The sequence below is a fragment of the Pristiophorus japonicus genome, chromosome 20, assembly GCF_044704955.1.
Source record: "Pristiophorus japonicus isolate sPriJap1 chromosome 20, sPriJap1.hap1, whole genome shotgun sequence".
NCBI lineage: Eukaryota > Metazoa > Chordata > Chondrichthyes > Pristiophoridae > Pristiophorus > Pristiophorus japonicus.
The window spans coordinates 81328264-81348505 of NC_091996.1; the positions used below are offsets into that span (position 1 = coordinate 81328264).

Consider the following 20242-nt stretch of genomic DNA (forward strand, 5'->3'; position numbering starts at 1 on the left):
CAAGAAAAGATTAAATAAACCATCTTCCTACCTGTGTGAAAGTGCTTCAGCCAGGGAGAATTCTGCAGCTGTTCGTGCTGCTGAGCGGGAGAGGGAGAGAGAGAGGGAGAGAGAGAGAGGGAGGGAGGGAGGGAGGGAGGGAGAGAGAGAGAGGGGAGGGAGGGAGAGAGAGGGGGGGAGGGGGAGGAAGGGAGAGAGGGGAGGGGGAGGGGGAGGGAGGGAGAGAGGGGGAGGGAGGGAGAGAGGGGGAGGGGGAGGGAGCGAGAGAGGGGAGGGGGAGGGGGGAGGGAGAGAGAAAGAGAGAGAGAGAGGGAGGGAGAGAGAGAGAGTGGGGAGGGAGGGAGAGAGGGGGAGGGGGAGGGAGCGAGAGAGGGGAGGGGGAGGGGGAGGGAGGGAGAGAGGGGAGGGGGAGGGGGAGGGAGGGAGAGAGGGGGAGGGAGGGAGAGAGGGGAAGGGGGAGGCAGGGAGAGAGGGGAGGGGGAGGGAGGGAGAGAGGGGAGGGGGAGGGGGAGGGAGGGAGAGAGGGGGAGGGAGGGAGAGAGGGGGAGGGGGAGGGAGGGAGAGAGAGGAGCGGGAGGGAGGGAGAGAGGGGAGGGGGAGGGAGGGAGGCGAGGGGGAGAGAGAGAGAGGGGAGGGGAGGAGGGAGCGGGTGTCGGGTCGTGGGGGGGGGGAGCGGGCCTCGGGTCGGGTCGGGGAGGGGGGAGAGCGGGTGTCGGGTCATGTGGCGGGGGGAGAGCGGGTGTCGGGTCGTGGGGGGAGGGAGCGGGCCTCGGGTCGGGTCGGGGCCGGGGTGCGGGGGGAGAGCGGGTCTCGGGTGTCAGGTCGGGGGGCGGGGAGGAGAGAGCGGGTGTCGGGTCTGGTCGGCGGGGGGGGGCGGGGGGGAGCGGGTCTCGGGTCTCTGTCGGGGCGGTGGGGAGCGGGTGTCGGGTCTGGTCGGGGGCGGGGAGCAGGAGCTGGCCGTGGGAGGAGCCTTGTTCACGCAGTCCCAGTGAGGCCATTGGGTCAGGGCTAGGGGCTGCGTGCTTCGGGCCCCTCCCACACAGTTCGGCGCCTGGAGCTACAGCACTTGCGTGCCCACTGTAGCGCGCATGTGCAGAGGTCCCGGCACTGATTTCAGCGCCGGGACCTGGCTCCACCCCCCCCACAGCTCGTGCTGCGCTGCGCCGAGTGCCACAGGACCTGCAGGGAGGTGGAGACTACCGAGGGTTTTTTTAGGCGTCGTTTTAGGCGCGAAAAACGGGCGTCCAGGTCGGAGGGGCGCCCGTTTTTTTTCTTGTGGAAACTTGGGCCCTTAATGTTAGAGAATATTTTTTCTGTGTAATAGCCGGTCCTGTTAATTTTAACAAAAGTTGCACCGGATTCCTGGAGTCATAAGCACTTAAAATTTAAACCATTCTCCTAAAATACAGTGTGTAAACGAGATAGGGATAAAAGTTCATCACATGGAAAGAGAAAATAAATGATTGAAGCCACCACTGTCCCTCAGTAACCACATTATTATTTCTTTCATTCTGCAAAAGAAAGTTATCAGTCAATTGATGGTGATTAAATGAATTCTTATTTTTCACATTAGCTGCATGTCATCAATTATATACGGTTTAATTTGATAATCGTGTTGTAAATATTATCTCCCTGACCAAGAATCGAACCTGTGTTGCAATGGTGCAAGGGGTGGATTCAGCAAATCATTTGAATATGATCTCAAAGTGGCATGAATTTATGATCACGGTTACAATTTGTTTTGGTGTGAATCAAGTGGATTGAAAATGACAATAATGTCACCAACTATAACGATGCAGCAATAAAACGATTTATAGTTTGCTGATGGTCTGGTGGTAAGGGCTTGGTGATCTCACCGCTCTGTCCTGGGTTTGATTCCCACCCTGGGAAGTTGCACTTTCAATTCAAAACCTTACAAAAACAAGAATTCATCTATTATGCAAATCATGTATAACAAATAAGAATTATTGATTTAAATATTATTATGTTCTCTGAAATTATTATAATCTCTGAAATTCTTTTGTAAAACTTCAACCATTTATTTTGCCCTGAGCATGTGAGGAATTTTTATCCCTATCTCATTGGGGTTAATTTTGGTGCAAATGATGAACCAGGGCACTGGGTGAGGCAAAGGTTTCTGTAGTGTAGCGGTAATCACGTTTGCCTCACACATGAAATGTCCCCGGCGCGTGCTTTATTTTAGAATATATTTGCTGTAAAATAAATTGAACAGAAGTAGCCCCAGGTTCCCTGTCTTATGAGCAATGAACATTTTAAATCTCCGAAAATACAGAGTGTGTAAATTCAGATCGGGAATAACATTTCATCCTGCAATTATTAAAGTTCAGTTATTGAAGTTTCGACTATCCTTCAGTCACATTCCGAACTCGAGCTCCCTCTGTGAGCGCCTAACCACTAAATGAGCAGGACACACATTGTAGAGTTTAATTCCGGACTTAATATTTTCTTTGCTGTTTCACAATAACCAGATCTATGCTCCAAAACCCATCTCACTGTTTCCCGGTGTCAGGCAGAGAAACACATGGGACCGAATCAGTGACTTTGCTTTTTCGACCCTGTCTTCTGAAGCGCCGCACGGTCCCACTCCGACAGTCAATGAGCTGTTGGGACGTTAGTGTATCCAGGCTGTGGGTGGCCACCCCGAGCGCAGCAGAAGGGTTTCTATATTAGATCTGGGTGGGGACAATATTTCCCCTTCTGTCTTCCTCTTGTCTGTATCCCTCTGCTTTGGTTTCTGTAGTTATTCCTCCGGCCTCATTTTATGTGTTTAAAGCGGAACAAAAGATTAAGTGACGACACTCTGGAACAATTTCGTGAAGTGAAATAAAGAGCAATTAAAGAATAAGGGAGAAGCCACTGTCGCCCTTTTGACAGGAGAATAAACTCGCCCATGGCTGTTCATCCACAGCAAGTTTAAACATAATCTTCCTGCGTGGGATCCTTTCGCGTGGAAAGCAAACGTGATAACGGCTCCACTGCGGAAACCGCTCTGACCAGAAGTACAGCAGAGGGCAGCTGACCAGTGAATGCCTTCTGTGCTGATCGGGAATGTGTTGGCTCACCTTAAACAACTTCTGTCCCTCACTGACAGCTGTCAATCCTTCTCCTCCGCTGCCCTTTACACAAACATGTCACTGATCCCCACCCACCACCCCACATCCCCATCGTGTTATCTTCCATGTTAGCACAGTGGGGCCGCGGAGGCACCTACTCTCTCCCCGCGGTTAGTGAACTCAGTCAGTCTGTAAAATTAAAGGGGAACAAGTGTCCCGCAAAGGGCAGGGGAAGGGAGAGAGTCTGTAACCTGGGTTTAATTGTTTGTCAAAGGCTACCCGTCCTGTTGTGTATTTCCAGCAGTTTCCTACTTTCACAGATGGAGATACTGGGGCTGGACCATGCTCCTCAAATACAATGAGGTCGGGATAAAAGTTCCTCACGTACTCAGGGCAAAATAATTGATTGAATTTCTACAATGGATTAATGAATGATGTTTAAATCAATGAATCTTTTTTTCCACATGAGATGCATGTAACTCTTTCTCATAAGGTTTTAATTTTGATGGAAGTGCAATTTCCCTGGCCGGAAATCGACCCAGGGTCGCGGTGGTGAGAGCGCCGAATCCTAATCACTGGACCACCAGGGAACGCTGCATTGCTGCATCGCTGCATCGTAATGCTTGGTGTCATTATTGTCCTTTTCATTAAACATAATAACTTAATTTATTTCTAGTCGGCTGGAAGTCAGAACATGATCCAAAAATGTAATTGTTTTACTTGAGCTGAATGCTCAGTAAAGTATTGGAGTGGGAACTCACTGGATAACAGCACAGCTGGCAATGTTTGCAGAATATATTCGTGCAGCCAAAACGCACAATGACAACCTGGATCTGTGCGGCACCGAATCCTCGGGGAAAAAACAGTTAAAGGCTTCACCCCTGGGTGGGCTCAAACCACCAACCTTTCAGATAAAAACCGAATGCACTAACCCATTGCATCACAGAGACTGATGGAAAAACACGTTGCAAGACATGCAAAACCAGGGTGTCAATCAGTTAAAGCTTTGGATTGCTCTGACCGGGATGGAACTTGTCCACTCTCAGTTGTACTTTTCCAAATAAAGGGTGGGAGATTCATTGTGGATGTGTGGAAGCAGTCTGGTCCCGCACACTGCAGACACTTCCATGTCACCGCCAACCAGCTCTCCTGCAACAGGGGTATCTGACAATTCAGAAGGATAGACAAGAAGGGAAAGGAGGTGGGGTAGCTCTATTAATAAAGGATGATGTCAGCGAGATGTCAGTGAGAGATGATATTGACTCGAATGAACAAAATGTTGAATCATTGTGGGTGGAGATTAGAGATAGTGAGGGGAAAACATCACTGGTGGGCGTAGTTTATAGGCCCCCAAATAATAACTTCATGGTGGGGCGGACAATAAACAAGGGAATAATGGAGGAATGTGAAAAAGGAACGGCAGTAATCATGGGGGATTTTAACCGACATATCGATTGGTCAAATCAAATCGCACGGGGTAGCCTGGAGGAGGAATTCATAGAATGCATATAGGATTGTTTCTTAGAACATTATGTTACTGAACCTACAAGGGAGCAAGCTATCTTCGATTTGGTCCTGTGTAATGAGACAGGAATAATAAACGATCTCTCAGTAAAAGATGCTCTCGGAATGAGTGATCACAGTATGGTTGAATTTGTAATACAGATTGATGGTGAGGAAGTAGTGTCTCAAACAAGCATACTATGCTTAAACAAAGGGGACTACAGTGGGATAAGGGCCGAGTTAGCTAAAGTAGACTGGGAACATAGACTAAATGGTGGCACAATTGAGGATCAGTGGAGGACTTTTAAGGAGCTCTTTCATAGTGCTCAACAAAAATATATTCCAGTGACAAAGAAGGGCGGTAAGAGAAGGGATAACCAACCAGCCGTGGATAACCAAGGAAATAAAGGAGAGTATCAAATTAAAAACCAATGCGTATAAGGTGGCCAAGGTTAGTGGGAAACTAGAAGATTGGGAAAATTTTAAACAACAGCAAAGTATGACTAAGAAAGCAATAAAGAAAGGAAAGATAGATAACGAAAGTAAACTTGCGCAAAACATAAAAACAGATAGTAAAAACTTTTACCGATATATAAAAAGGGAACGAGTGACTAAAGTAAATGTTGGTCCTTTAGAAGATGAGAAGGGGGATTTAGGAATGGGAAATGTGGAAATGGCTGAGACCTCAAACAATTATTTTGCTTCGGTCTTCACAGTGGAAGACACAAAAACCATGCCAAAAATTGCTGGTCACGGGAATGTGGGAAGGGAGGACCTTGAGACAATCACTATCACTAGGGAGGTGGTGCTGGGCAGGCTAATGGGACTCAAGGTAGACAAATCCCCTGGTCCTGATGAAATGCTTCCCAGGGTATTCAAAGAGATGGCGGAAGTTATAGCAGATGCATTCGTTATAATCTACCAAAATTCTCTGGACTCTGGGGAGGTGCCAGCGGATTGGAAAGCAGCTAATGTAATGCCCCTGTTTAAAAAAGGGGGCAGACAAAAGGCAGGTAACTATAGGCCAGTTAGTTTAACATCTGTAGTGGGGAAAATGCTTGAAGCTATCATGAAGGAAGAAATAGCGGGACGTCTAGATAGGAATAGTGCAATCAAGCAGACGCAACATGGATTCATGAAGGGGAAATCATGTTTAACTAATTTACTGGAATTCTTTGAGGATATAACGAGCATGGTGGATAGAGGTGTACCGATGGATGTGGTGTATTTAGATTTCCAAAAGGCATTCGATAAGGTGCCACACAAAAGGTTACTGCAGAAGATAAAGGTACGCGGAGTCAGCGGAAATGTATTAGCATGGATAAAGAATTGGCTGCCTAACAGAAAGCAGAGAGTCGGGATAAATGGGTCTTTTTCAGGTTGGAAATCGGTGGTTAAGGATGTGCCACAGGGATCGGTGCTGGGCCCACAACTGTTTACAATATACATAAATGACCTGGAGGAGGGGACAGAGTGTAGTGTAATAAAATTTGCAGATGACACAAAGATTAGTGGGGTAGCGGGTTGTGCAGAGGACACAGAGAGGCTGCAAAGAGATTTAGATAGGTTAATCGAATGGGCTAAGGTTTGGCAGATGGAATACAATGTTGGAAAATGCGAGGTCATCTACCTTGGAAAACAAAATGGCAAAAGGGAATATTATTTGAATGGGGAGAAATTACAACATGCAGCGGTGCAGAGGGACCTGGGGGTCCTTGTGCATGAATCCCAAAATGTTAGTTTGCAAGTACAGCAGATAATCAGGAAGGCGAATGGAATGTTGGCCTTCATTGCAAGAGGCATGGAGTACAAAAGCAGGGAGGTCCTGCTGTAACTGTACAGGGTATTGGTGAGGCCGCACCTGGAGTACTGCGTGCAGTTTTGGTCACATTACTTAAGGAAGGATATACAAGCCTTGGAGGGGGTACAGAAACGATTCACCTGGCTGATTCCGGAGATGAGGGGGTTACCTTATGATGATTGATTGAGTAGACTGGGTCTTTACTCGTTGGAGTTCAGAAGGATGAGGGGTGATCTTATAGAAACATTTAAAATAATGAAAGGGGTCGACAAGATAGAGGCAGAGAGGTTGTTTCCACTGGTCGGGGAGACTAGAATTCGGGGCACAGCTTCAAAATACGGGGGAGCCAATTTAAAACCGAGTTGAGAAGGAATTTCTTCTCCCAGAGGGTTGTGAATCTGTGGAATTCTCTGCCCAGAGAAGCAGTTGAGGCTAGCTCATTGAATTATTCATATCACAGATAGATAGATTTTTAACCAATAAGGGAATTCAGGGTTATGGGGAGCGGGCGGGTAAGTGGAACTGAGTCCACGGCCAGATCAGCCATGATCTTTTTAAATGGGGGAGCAGGCTCAAGGGGCTAGATGGCCTACTCCTGTTCCTAATTTTTATGTTCTTATGTTCTTATCCTTTTTTAAATATGGAAACCAAAACTGTACTAAGTACTCCAGGTGTGGCCTCACCAATACCCTGTATAACTGTAGCAGGACTTCCCAGCTTTTTTATACCATCCCCTTTGCAATAAAGGCCAAGATTCCATTGGCTTTCCTGATCACTTGCTTTACCTGCAGATTAACCTTTTGTGTTTCTTGCACAAGTACCCCAAGACCCCGCTGTACTGCAGCACTTTGCATTCTCTCTCCATTTAAATAATAACCTGCTCTTTGGTTTTTTCTGCCAAAGTGCATGACCTTACACTTTCCAACATTATACTCCATCTGTCAAATTTTTGCCCACTCACTTAGCTCGTCTATGTCTTTTTGCAGATTTTTTGTGTCCTCCTCACACGTTGCTTTTCCTCCCATCTTTGTATCATCAGCAAACTTGGCTATGTTACACTCGGTCCCTTCTTCCAAGTCGTTAATATAGATTGTAAATAGTTGGCGTCCCAGCACTGATCCCTGCGGCACACCACCAGTTAATGATTGCCAACACGAGATTAAACCATTTATCCCGACTCTCTGTTTTCTGTTTGGTAGCCAATCCTCTATCCATGCTATTATATTACCCCCAACACCATGAACTTTTATCTTGTGCAGTAACCTTTTATGTGGCACCTTGTCAAATGCTTTCTGGAAGTCCAAATACACAACATCCACTGGTTCCCCTTTATCCACCCTGTTCATTACATCCTCAAAGAACTCCAGCAAATTTGTCAAACATGACTTGCCCTTCATAAATCCATGCTGACTCTGCCTGACCGAATTTTGCTTTTCCAAATGTCCTGTTATTGCTTCTTTAATAATGGACTCCAACATTTTCCCAACCATAGATGTTAGGCTAACTCGTCTATACTCTCCTGCTTTTTGTCTGCCTTCTTTTTTAAATAGGGGCGTTACATTTGCAGTTTTCCAATCTGTTGGGACATCCCCAGAATCCAGGGAATTTTGGTAAATTACAACCAATGCATCCACAATCCCTGTCGCTAATTCTCTTAAGACCCTCGGATGCAATTCATCAGGTCCAGGGGATTTGTCTGCCTTTAGTCCCATTATCTTACTGAGTACCACCTCCTTAGTGATTGTGATTGTGTTAAGTTCCTCCCCGCTATAGCTCCTTGACTTTCCACTGTTGGAATATTGTTCATGTCCTCTACCGTAAAGATTGATACAAAATGTTTGTCTTTTTCTGGCCGAGTCATAGAATATAAGAGCAGGGAGCTTATGCTTCAATTCTATAATACTTTGTTTCGGCCACAGCTGGAGTACTGTATGCAGGAGATTTACAAGGATGCTGCGTGGAATGGAGAATCTTAATTATGAGGACAGATTGGATAGGCTGTGTTTCTTCTCATTGGAACAGAGAAGGTTGAGAGGAGACCTCATTGAGGTGTACAAAATATTGAGGGGCCTGGACACAGTGGATAGTAAGGGCCTATTTCCATTGGTGGAGGGGTCTATTACGAGGGGGCATAGTTTTAAATTGGTTGGTGGAAGGTCAAGAGGGGATTTGAGGTGGGCGGGGGGCTTCTTTCTGCAGAGGGTTGTGTGGATCTGGAACTTGCTGCCTGGAAGAGTGGTGGATGCAAAAACCCTCAACACTTTTAAGAGATGGTTGGATGGGCACTTAAAGTGTCGTAACCTGCAGGGTTACAGACCTAGAGCTGGTAATTGGGATTAGACGGGATGACCTTTTGTTGGACGGCACAGATATAATGGTAAGTACTGCGTGGAATAGAATACGGCCAGGGTGATCTCCTGGAGTAGTTTCGATCGCCTGGATGGGTCGGAGAGGAATTTTCACAGATTTATTCTCCATAAATTGGCCTGGGTTTTTATCTGGTTTTTGCCTATCCCAGGAGATCACACGGCTCCGGTTGGGATGGAGTGTAGAATGTTTCAGTGTAAGGGGTGTCGCAGTTGACTGCGGTGGACTGGTTGGGCTGGGTGCTCTTTGCCTTTCCGTCATCATTCATAGGTTTATATGTAACCTTTCGGGCTGCTGACCAAGGGCTATGCAGCTCTTTGTCAGCTGGCGTGGACACGATGGGCCGAAATGGCCTCCTTCTGCGCTGTAAATTTCTATGTTTCTATCTTTCTAAAACATTGGTGGGAGTTGTCTATTGGCGTCCAAACAGTAATGGTAATGTAGGGGACGGCATCAAAGAGGAAATTAGAGAAGCATGTAACAAGGTTACTGTGGTGTATGCAGCACTCAAATCACTGACTCTGCACAGTCTGGTGCTGTAGTAACTGCTGCGACCTTAGTCGTTTATTGTGTAACTCCAGAGTGCCTCTCAGGTGTGGTGGGCAGCCTTTTATACTCTGTCTTGCAGGTATTTTTGGGTCTCGCACCACAGCGCCCCCAGTGGCACATCATTGTAACTATACATAAAATGTACCAGGACAATACACTAAGTTCACTAACCGTGGGGAGAGAGTAGGTGCTTCCGCGGCCCCACTGTGCTAACATGGAAGATAACACGATGGGGATGTGGGGTGGTGGGTGGGGATCAGTGACATGTTTGTGTAAAGGGCAGCGGAGGAGAAGGATTGACAGCTGTCAGTGAGGGACAGAAGTTGTTTAAGGTGAGCCAACACATTCCCGATCAGCACAGAAGGCATTCACTGGTCAGCTGCCCTCTGCTGTACTTCTGGTCAGAGCGGTTTCCGCAGTGGAGCCGTTATCACGTTTGCTTTCCACGTGAAAGGATCCCGTGCAGGAAGATTATGTTTAAACTTGCTGTGGATGAACAGCCATGGGCGAGTTTATTCTCCTGTCAAAAGGGCGACAGTGGCTTCTCCCTTATTCTTTAATTGCTCTTTATTTCACTTCACTTAATAGATATATTTGAGTGAGAGAAATTGTTCCAGAGTGTCGCCCACTTCATCTTTTGTTCCCTTTTAAACAGATAAAATGAGGCCGGGGAATAAATACAGAAAACAAAGCAGAGGGATAGAGACAAGTGGAAGAGAGAAGCGGAAATATTGTCCCCACCCAGAACTAATGCAGAAACCCCTCTGCTGCGCTCGGGGTGGCCACCCACAGCCTGGATACACTAACGTCCCAACAGCTCATTGACTGTCGGAGTGGGACCGTGCGGCGCTTCAGAAGACAGGTTGAAAAAGCAAAGTCACTGATTCGATCTCATGTGCTCCTTCTGCCAAGATTAGCTACACACAAAAAATGCTTTTATAAAAGTTACACCTGATCTCCAGGTTTGTCAAAAAGTTAGCTCGTTGGTCAAGGGGTATGATTCTCGTTTCTGGCTTGTTAATTGAAATTTGCGAGAGATCCCGGCCGAGCCCATTATTCTGCCACGAATTTTGAAATTGCATCGAACTTTTGCAAAGAAGGACTTACATTTCTGCAGTGCCTTTCAGGAGTCATGTCGCCCCAAAGCACTTTACAGCCGTTGAGTTATGTTTGAAGTGATGTAGTGTGGGGAAAGATGTGACCAAATCACCCCACACGAACCTCAACTCATTGCGAAGGAATTCGGTGCAAATAATCAGATGCCTCAGGGACTTAGACTTTCTTTGAATGAGTTCTGCTTGTACCTGCATTCAAGCTTGAAACAGCAACTGGGCTTCCATCTCACGGGAGCAGCGTGTAGCGGTTAGCGAGTAGGTGACGAGATTTGGGGTTGATGTGCGTCGCTTTCAATCTTTGAAATTTCACCAAGCAAAGATATGATGAATCCAACTGTCCCTGTCAGCATTTTGTTTGAGTTGAATCACAGGAATATCTGCAGTCAGGGGCTGAAAATGAATTAAAACATAAGACTGGCTTCGGGACAATCGGAATACTTCGTCACAGACAAGGCACCGGAAGGCTGGAAGGTAGATCACACCGGTTGTGGGAGAGCTGGTTGGCGGTGACATGGAAGTGTCTGCAGTGTGCGGGACCAGACTGCTTCCTTGCATCCACAATGAATGTCCCTCCATTTATTTGGGAAAACTACAACTGAGAGTGGACAAGTTCCATACCGGTCGGAGCAATCTGAAGCTTTAACTGACTGACACCCTGGTTTGGGATGTCTTGCAATGTACATTTAAGTTAGTCTCTGTGGCGCAATCGGTTAGTGCGTTTGGTTATTAACCAAAAAGTTGGTGGTTTGAGCCCACCCAAGAGCGAAGCATTAAACTGTTATTTGGTGCCGCACAGTTCCAGGCTGTCATTGTGCGTTTTGGCTGCATGAATATATTCTGCAAACATTGCCAGCTGTGCTGCTATCCAGTGAGTTCCCACTCTAATACTTTTAGGAACATTCATTTCATGTAATAACAATTTTTTACATGGATCATGTTCCTCCATCCAGTCCACCAGAAATAAATTACGTTATTGGGTTTAAAGGAAATGGTGGAAATTGTCTGACCTATCGTTGTGGCTTTGCTCAGATTCTGAGTTTCAACAGTCAACAGTTTGCGAAGGATTACCTCATGGCCAATGCCAAGCACAAAAAGTCTCTCAGCATTCGTTTTGGAATCCCTCAAATTTGCAATGTCCTGCGAGGCGCCTTAATTCGACGACATAGCTCGCCACTTCCTGGCCTTCCGACCGTTAGCACGTGTAGAACCGATACCTCGCCATCAGATCGCTTTCTTTAGGATTTAGATGCTCGCGGACCAGCGTACACAATTCTTCAAAGGATTTAGTTGTTGGTTTCACCAGAGCTAGAAGATTCTTCATGAGGCCATAGATTGTTGCCCCACAGAAGGTAAGGAGGATCGCCCTTCATTTGGCAGCGTTTACGTGCCCTTCCAGCTCGTTGGCCACGAAGTATTGGTCGAGTATCTCCACGAAGGCTTCGCAATTGTCCACTTCTGAGAACTTCTCCAGGATACCAACTGGTCTTTGCATTTTCACGTGGTTGTTCATTGTCTCGTCGCCAATTGATACGCTCATAATAAAGGATGAAACTGAGTACTGTGAACAATGAGTAATTGTGACCTTAGCTCCTGTAGTAAGACTCCAGAGTGCAGGTACCTCATGGGATCCCTTGGGACTCCAACAGGTAGGCCCTCTGGTGGTGGTGTGATACAGGTGGCCAAGGGTTAAATACATAACACAAGGTGTGTATGGAAATCAACCATCAAAAGCCCTGTCATTAACCACAGGGGTTTCCTGCAATTTTCTGATCGCAAAGCGCTTTCAGTCCTTGTCCTTAAAATTGCAGACGTGGAAATTGGGGAGTTTAATGACTTTGAAAGGAGAACATTGTTGTTTGGTGCAGTTCAGGTCAGAGAAATGTTTGTGAAAGGAACTTTTTGCAGAGAGAGGGTTTGAGCATTTCAGCTTGTTGCTGAACACTCCTCTCTGGGCGCTGAGCTAAGCAGCAGTTTCTGTCGTGTAGTGGTTATCACATTTCCCTCACACGTGAAAAGTTCCTGGTTCAAGCCTGGGCAGAAACATTATTTCTCAAGCAAAAACGTGTCTGCAATAAAATTGAATAAAAGCTGTTTTGGACACATTGTTGCATGAGCAATGAACATTTAAAACCAGTCTCCTCAAATACAGATTGTATAAAATCAGATCGGGGATAAAACTTCTTCAAGGATTAAAGTTTCATGAAATATTGAAGTTCAGTTGTTGAAGTTTCAGCTATCTATTCACATTTATTTCATTCTGTGAAACAGCACGATCGGTTTATACCAGCAGCTCTAAGCTGTATTTGAAACCTGCAAACAACTCATTAATTATTCGCTCTTCCCCAGTTCCAGAGCTCAGAGGGTTATTGTCCATCCCTGGGATGCAAGCTACCTCGGACCCAGGCAAAAGCTCCCCGTGCAACGAGCACAGGCTCAGGAAAACCCCGGGGGAGAGAGTATCCTGGTCACTGGGCCTTCCAGCAACAGTGAATAAGTGCCCAGTCTGAAACGTTCCAGAGTAATAACTTGCAACTTCAGCATCGAACAGTAAGGACGGCCGAGTTATCTCAGGCGCTGCTTTCATTATTTGATTAAATTATCAACTCTCCCTCAGTTCGCATTCTTTTCATTGTGCAAAAGAAGATCATGGGTTCATTAATGATGTTTTCCTCTGAAAGCAACATAAAAGTTTCAGGAAAAGTAATCGCCCAATGTTAGGGCTCGATCCCACCACCCTGCAAGTAAGAGTCTCATGCTCTACCGACTGGGCTAGCCAGGCTTCGTAACATTTACCCTGTCAACCCCTTTCAGAATATTGCCCGTTTCAATGAGATCACCTCTCATTCTTCTAAACTCCAGAGAGTATCGGCATATTCTACACAATCTCTCACCATAAGACAGTCCTCTCATCCCAGGAATCAATCTGGTGAACCTCTGTTGTACCACCTCCAAGGCAAGTGTATCCTTCCTCAGATAAGGAGACCAAAACTGTGCGCAGTACTCCAGGTGTGGTCTCACCAGGGCCCTGTACAATTGTAGCAAGACTTCCTTACTCTTGTACTATGGGCTATATATTTGGTACTATGGGCTGAATATCCTGTTTTTCCTCTGATTCTCCGGTTGTGTGAAAAGTTATTAAAATTCGACAGTCGCTCAGCAAACAATTTGTATTTTCTTCAGTGTGCAACACATGTGGGTCGATTAATGATGATTGAAACAATTATTCATTATTTCGCAGACTTGAATTATTTTTGTCAATTTGCTCTGTAAAAATGCTTTCCCTGACCAGGAATCAAACCCAGACCACGGCAGTGAGAGCACCAGACCCTAACCACTAGACGACCAGGGAACACTGCTTGCAGCCTCTGCGATAGCTTTAAATATAGTCAGCTTACAATCACAGCTGAGAATTGTGCGGTGACACGGGGTGTAACTGGATTTGCTGGGAGCAGCGTGGAGGCCCCGACCTGCGTGAGAACACCAGCGGCAGGTCGGGGCCATAAAAGGAGCGGTGAGCGGTGGCCTGGGAGCAGCGTGGTGGTGTACCACGGCAAGGTACAGCGCGAGCTGGTGCAGGAGGGCGACGGCAGCGAAGTGTGATGTCATCAAAGTCCAGGTCGGTGATTGGAGCGTGGGCAGGTACAGCAGGAGCAGTGAGAGACTGCGGAGGGATGTGATCGGGGCCCAGGGGAGGCATGAGTTCAGGGCCAGGGGCCCAGGGGCAGCACGAGCCAGCCCACACTGCGATATGTGTGGTCACTGGGTCCGTGCAGCAGAGCTGGTCTCCAGTCGTCTTGGATAACCCTTGCCACTGGACCAAGACCTCGCTCTGTCAAGCCCGTGTGATGGCTGGTGTGCAACGGTCACCACACGTTAAAAAAATCCACGCACAGGCATCTTCCACCCTTCAACATGCAGTTCGGGACCTGGAATATTAGGTCCATCATTGAAACACCTGTGAACTCATCCTTTTTTGGCGTGGAAGCAAGTCATCCTTGCTTCGAGGGACTGCCTATGATGATGATGAACTGGATTTGCTGCAGTCCGCGGGCAGCAGGTGATGAAAGCGGGCGTGAGAGGGTGAGTGACAGGTGGGCACTGCTTCTGATGCTGTCTGACCCACGGTGGGAGTGGCCGGGGATTTTAAAGCCCTTTCATTGCACCAATGGAGGGTAAATGAAACTGTGTTTCAGGAACCTTCATGTATACAAACATGGGCACTCTGCACTGTAGACCTCGTGGTGCAACGGTAGTGTGTCTGACTCCAGATCAGAAGGCTGCGTGTTTATATCACGTCGGGGTCACTGTACTTTTCCATATTGTTCTTCCGGAATTGAGATTTACTTTGCTGTATCACAATTAACTTTCCCACCCATCTTTGTATCATCAGCAAACTTGGCTCCATTACACTCGGTCCCTGTATCCCTGGGATAGGGGAGGGAAGACACACCGGAGAAGTGTGAGCTTGTGGACCGGAGAAGTTGCAGCTGCTGGAGCTGTGCGTTTTATCGGGGAGGGACGGGGGGAGAGCCCGCCGAGCGACCGGAGAAGCTGAGAAGCTGCTGTGCTTTTCATCGGGTTTGACACTGTTTAAAAATGGCAGAGTGCCAAGTTTTCTCTCCCTACTGCCCATGCGCGAAGGTGCCGGCAGTGTTTTCGGCGCAGGCATTTGGCTCCGCCCCCTACTTCACCATCGACACCACGCCAGGACTCCGGGGACTGTACACAGCGGCCAGGATGGGGCGAGTTTTTCCCCGAGCCGCTTCCAGCGAGCAAAGTCAGTGCGCTTGAGGTCAGTGCGCCGACAAAACTGCTTGGGGAAAATCTAGCCCTTGAAGAGTAAGGAGTACACTGAAGGAAATACAAATATGTTTGCCGAGCAACTGTCAAATTTTAATAACTTTTTATACAAGCGTCGAATCAGCAAAAAAACAGGGCACTCGGCCCATAGTACCTAATATATAGCCCACAGTACAAGAGTAAGGAAGTCTTGCTACAATTGTACAGGGCCTTGGTGAGACCACACCTGGTGTACTGCACACAGTTTTGGTCTCCTTATTTAAGGAAGGAAATATTTGCCTGGGAGGTGGTACAATAGAGGTTCACCAGATTGATTCCTGGGGTGAGAGGACTGTCTTAAGTTGAGAGATTGTGTAGAATGGGCCGATACTCTCCGGAGTTTAGAAGAATGAGAGGTGATCTCATTGAAACACACAATATTCTGAAGGGGATTGACAGGGTAGATGCTGGGAGGTTGTGTCCCCCGGGCTGGAGTGTCTAGAACCAGGGGGCACAGTCTCAGGTTAAGAGGTCGACCATTTAAGACAGAGATGAGGAGGAATTTCTTCACTCAGAGGGTTATGAATCTGTGGAATTCTCTGCCCCACAGGCCTGTGGATGCTGAGTCTCTGAATATATTCAAGGCTGCGTAAGATAGATTTTTGGAGTCTCGGGGAATCAAGGGATCGGGAGATCGAGCGGGGAACGTGGAGTTGAGATCAACGATCAGTCATGCTCTTATTGAATGGTGGAGCAGGCTTGAGGGGCCGTATGGCCTACTACTGCTCTGATTTCTTATGTTGTTACCTGTGCTGGCTCTGTGAAAGAAATTTCCAATTAGTCCCATTCCTCAGCACCCTGCAAATGTTTCTTTTTCAACGATATTTCCCTTTGGAAAGTTATTAAATCTGCTTCCAAAACCCTGTCAGGCAGAAAAATATTCACATTTATTTTATACAGTCCCATTTTAAACAGGCTTTGCATGTCATGAATTATTATCCCTTCCCATTTTACACACAGCATTTTAAGACCTTGCTTTAAAATATTTGGTGCCTGTGACACCAGCCATTGTTAGATTTAGTCACACACCATCCTGACTTGGAAATATATCGGTCGTTCCTTCATCGTCACTGGGTTAAAAGCCTAGAACTCCCTCCCTAACAGCTCTGTGGGAGCATCTTCACCACACGGACTGCAGCGGTTCAAGATGATGCTCACCACTATTGTGTTCCTCACACAGATGAGGCTGCACACAGAGAGATTAAAGTAACAGTGACCTCAGTCTTTAATAAGACATTCCAGTGTGAGGAACAGGCCTCAGGGGCCGGCTTATATATAGTGCTCCCAAGGGATGCTGGGATCCCTTGGGACTTCAGGGGATGAGCTCCCTGGTGGCGGAACATGGGAGTGCATGCTTTACAGATACACAACATCACTCCCTGCAAAGTCAAAGTGAAAAGTATTTACAAGGTGAGGCGGTCGGGAGCCTTTCTTTCCCTGGTGGACCGCCTCGGTACAAATGTCTGTTCTGGTGTGCTGGCTGTGCCCTCGCTGGGCTGGCATGTTGTTAGTCCTGCAGGGCTGCTGGGTGAGCCTGGCCTTCCTGCGTCATTTAAACCGAAGTCAGGTCGAGCTTGGTGAACGTCTTGCCTCCTGCCAGCGTCGCAATTAGGTCGTCTGCCTTAGGTAGCGGGTATTGGTCCTGTAGCGAGAAACGATTAATAGTTACTTTATAATCGCCGCAAATCCTGACTGTGCCATCACTTTTGAGTACTGGAACAATCGGGCTGGCCCACTCGCTGAATTCCACTGGGGAGATGATGCCCTCGATTTGCAGCCTGTCCAGCTCCATTTCCACTCTCTTCCTCATCATGTGAGGTACTGCTTGCGCCTTGTGGTGAATGGGTCATGCCTCTGGGACCAAGTGGATCCGCACCTTCGCCCCGGAAAAGTTTCCAAATCCTGGCTCAAAAAGGGAAGGAAATTTTTTAAGAACCTGGATACATGAGGCCTCATCGACATGTGATAGCGCTCAGATGTCATCCCAGTTCCAGCGGATTTTGCCCAGCCAGCTCCTTCCAAGCACTATGGGGTCATCGCCCGGGACAATCCAGAGTGGCAGTTCATGCACCATGCCCTCGTAGGTGACCTTGACCATGGCGCTGCCCAGGACAGTGATAAGCTCTTTGGTGTATGTTCTCAGTTTCGTGTGGATGTGGCTCAGGGCTGAACTGAATGGCTTGTTGCATCACAGTCTCTCAAACATCTTTTTACTCATGATGGATTGGCTGACGCCAGTGTCCAGTTCCATGGCTATGGCTAAGCCATTCAATTTTACGTGCAGCACAATAGGTGGACATTTCGTCGAAAATGTGTGCACCCCGTGTACTTCAGCATCTGCCTCCTCTCTCGAAGGCTCTAAATTGCTTTGATCCACCATGGACCAATCTTCCTCCGCCACGTGGTGGTTAGCAGGTTTTGCAGAGCTTGTAGCTCGTTTGCAAGCTCATTGGAGGTGCTCCATTGTTCTACAGCACTTGCAAACATACCCTTTGAAGCGTCATGAAAAGGCTGAATGGATGCCTCCACAACGCCAACAAGCTGTGAATTGCCTTGCATTTATTCTTTGTTGGGGACTCTGAGTCATCTGGATCACCTGAGCCCTGCTGGAAGTTACAAACTCGTGGCTTCTGCCCTGTACATTTCTGCTCGCAAACACAGTTCCAGTTAATTTATGAACATTGCTAGCACTTGTGTGCTGAGAGATTTGTTGGGTGTTATCACTGGTGGACATAAACGCCTGTACTGTCGCAATGGCCTTATTGAGGGTCGGTGTCTCTACAGTCAAAATTTTTCGCAGGATGGTCTCTTGGCCAATGCCCAGTACAAAAAAGTCTTTGAGCATTTGCTCCGGGCAGCCATCAAACTCACATTGTCCTGCAAGTTGCATGAGCTCAGCGACGTAGCTCGCCACTTCCTGACCGTCAGATCGCTGGCACGTGTAGAACCGATACCTCTCCATCAGCACGCTCTCCCTCGGGTTAAGATGCTCCTGAACCACTGTACACAGCTCCTCATATGACTTATCTGTGGGTTCCACCGGAGCCAGAAAATTCTTCATGAGGCTGTAGGTCGGTGCCCCACAGACTGTGAGGAGGACCGCTCTCCTTTTTGCAGCGCTTCCTTCTCCATCCAGCTCGTTGGCTACAAAGTACTGGTCTAGCCGTTCGACATAAGCTTCCTCCGAGCTTGCTACCTCCGAGAACTTCTCCAGGATGCCCACAGTTTGCTGCATCTTTGCGTTGGATTCGTATTCTCGTCGTCAGTTATTGTGTTCCTAACACAGATGAGGCTGCACACAGGGAGGTTAAAATAACAGTGACCTCAGTCTTTAATAAGACACTCCAGAGTGAGGAATAGGCCTTGGGGGCCGGCTTATATACAGTGCTCCAAAGGGATGCTGAGATCCCTTGGGACTTCAAGGGATGAGCTCCCTAGTGGCGGAACATGGGAGTGCATGCTTTACAGATACACAACAACCACCAGCTTCTCAAGGGCAATTAAGGTTGGGCAATAAATTCTGGCCTTGCCAGTGACACCCAGATCCTGTGAACTCATAAAAAAACACTATTTTAGGAGTCTGGTTCAAAATATTCATTGCTGACGACACCAGGAATCTGGGGCAACTTTTGTCAAATTGGGCTCAAAACTGGAGCGGTAATTCCTACCGTGCACAGATAATAGCATCAGTATTGAAGGTAAAATCACATGGTGCTCATTTTCAGAATCAACGCAGTAAGATTTGAAATAAAGTGAAGGAATTTTATGGTGAAAGGATTTGGAAATTAAATGTGTCTTGTACTTCGGTCTTTAATTAAACTTTGTGGCGTCTGTCTGCCGTTCATGTCTCTGTTGAATAAGGAAGGAGGGGTTTGACATTGACCAGACTGCACTGCTCCTGATATTTGTGAGCTCATCGGTTGTAATGAGATGTTTGTACCCATTGGTCAGTGCCAACTTTAGCTCAGCTGTTACTTCGTAATACCAACTTTGTGAAAAGTTTGAATTGGTCTTAATGCACTTGCTGCCTGGTGTTTTTGTTGTCATTGTAATCCCCTTCTTTCACACTGAAACAAATCGTAACCGTGTTTTTAAATTAGCAGTGCGAGATTTTTAGAGAGCATCTTTAAATGCTTCACAAAACCATTCCGATCCCTTCAGCTTCCCTGGTTCGATTCCCAGTTAGGGAAATCATTTTGCGACCACCGTTTTTAATTAAAGTGAAGTAATTTAACTAAATTACATAGATGACCCAAAGCACTTCAGAGTGGTATCAAAATAAATGAGTTAGTAATTAGAAATAAGGAATGTCAGAAGTTGGACTTGAGTTTCTGGGATGGAGTATAAATAACCCTCTGTGCACTGGAACTGGGAAGGGTGAATAATGAATGAGTTGTTTCCGGGTTTGAAATGCGGCTTAGATCTGCTGGTATTAACCGACAGCATTGTTGAGCAGAATGAAAGAAATGCTAACATGATCACTGAGGGTCAGTCGAAACTTCAACAACTTCATTTGAATAATTTGTGAAACTTTAATCATCGAGGAAGTTTTATTCCCTCTCTGATTTTACACACTCTGTATTTTAGGAGACTGGTTTTAAATGTTCTTCATGGAATCAGAGAAGTTTACAGCACAGAAGGAGGCCATTGTCACATGAGCAATGAACATTTAAAAGCAGTTTTTGTTTCAAAAATAATGTTTCCGCCCGGGCTTGAACCAGGGACTTTTCGCGTGTGAGGCAAACGTGATAACCGCTACACTACGGAAACTGCTGCCTGGTGCAGTGCCCAGAGAGAAGTGTTCAGTGACAAGCTGAAATGCTGAATCCCTTTTTCTGAAAAAATTCCTTTCACAAACATTTCTCTGATCGAAACGGCACAAAACAAAAATGTTCCTTTCAAATGTGCAACTTATTTTCGTTAAACTTTTATTTTGCTTTCATGGGATAACATAATTAATGATTCGATAATTTTCTTTTACACAATGAAAGAAA

At 46.8% G+C, this 20242-nt stretch overlaps 1 protein-coding gene and 1 non-coding gene across 2 annotated transcripts in view; both read right to left on the reverse strand.

Annotated features, from left to right (window-relative positions):
• The window catches only part of LOC139232978 (probable G-protein coupled receptor 139), a 47556-nt gene extending 47487 nt beyond the window's left edge, over nt 1–69 (reverse strand). Inside the window, exon 1 of the mRNA XM_070863476.1 lies at nt 32–69. The gene's annotated coding sequence lies outside the window, so the exon portion shown is untranslated. The remainder of the gene's footprint in view (nt 1–31) is intronic.
• A 19876-nt stretch (nt 70–19945) lies between these two features.
• On the reverse strand, nt 19946–20018 carry trnav-cac (transfer RNA valine (anticodon CAC)). The gene has a single exon. It is a non-coding gene; the product is annotated as a tRNA-Val (tRNA).
• Nucleotides 20019–20242: the final 224 nt, after the last annotated feature.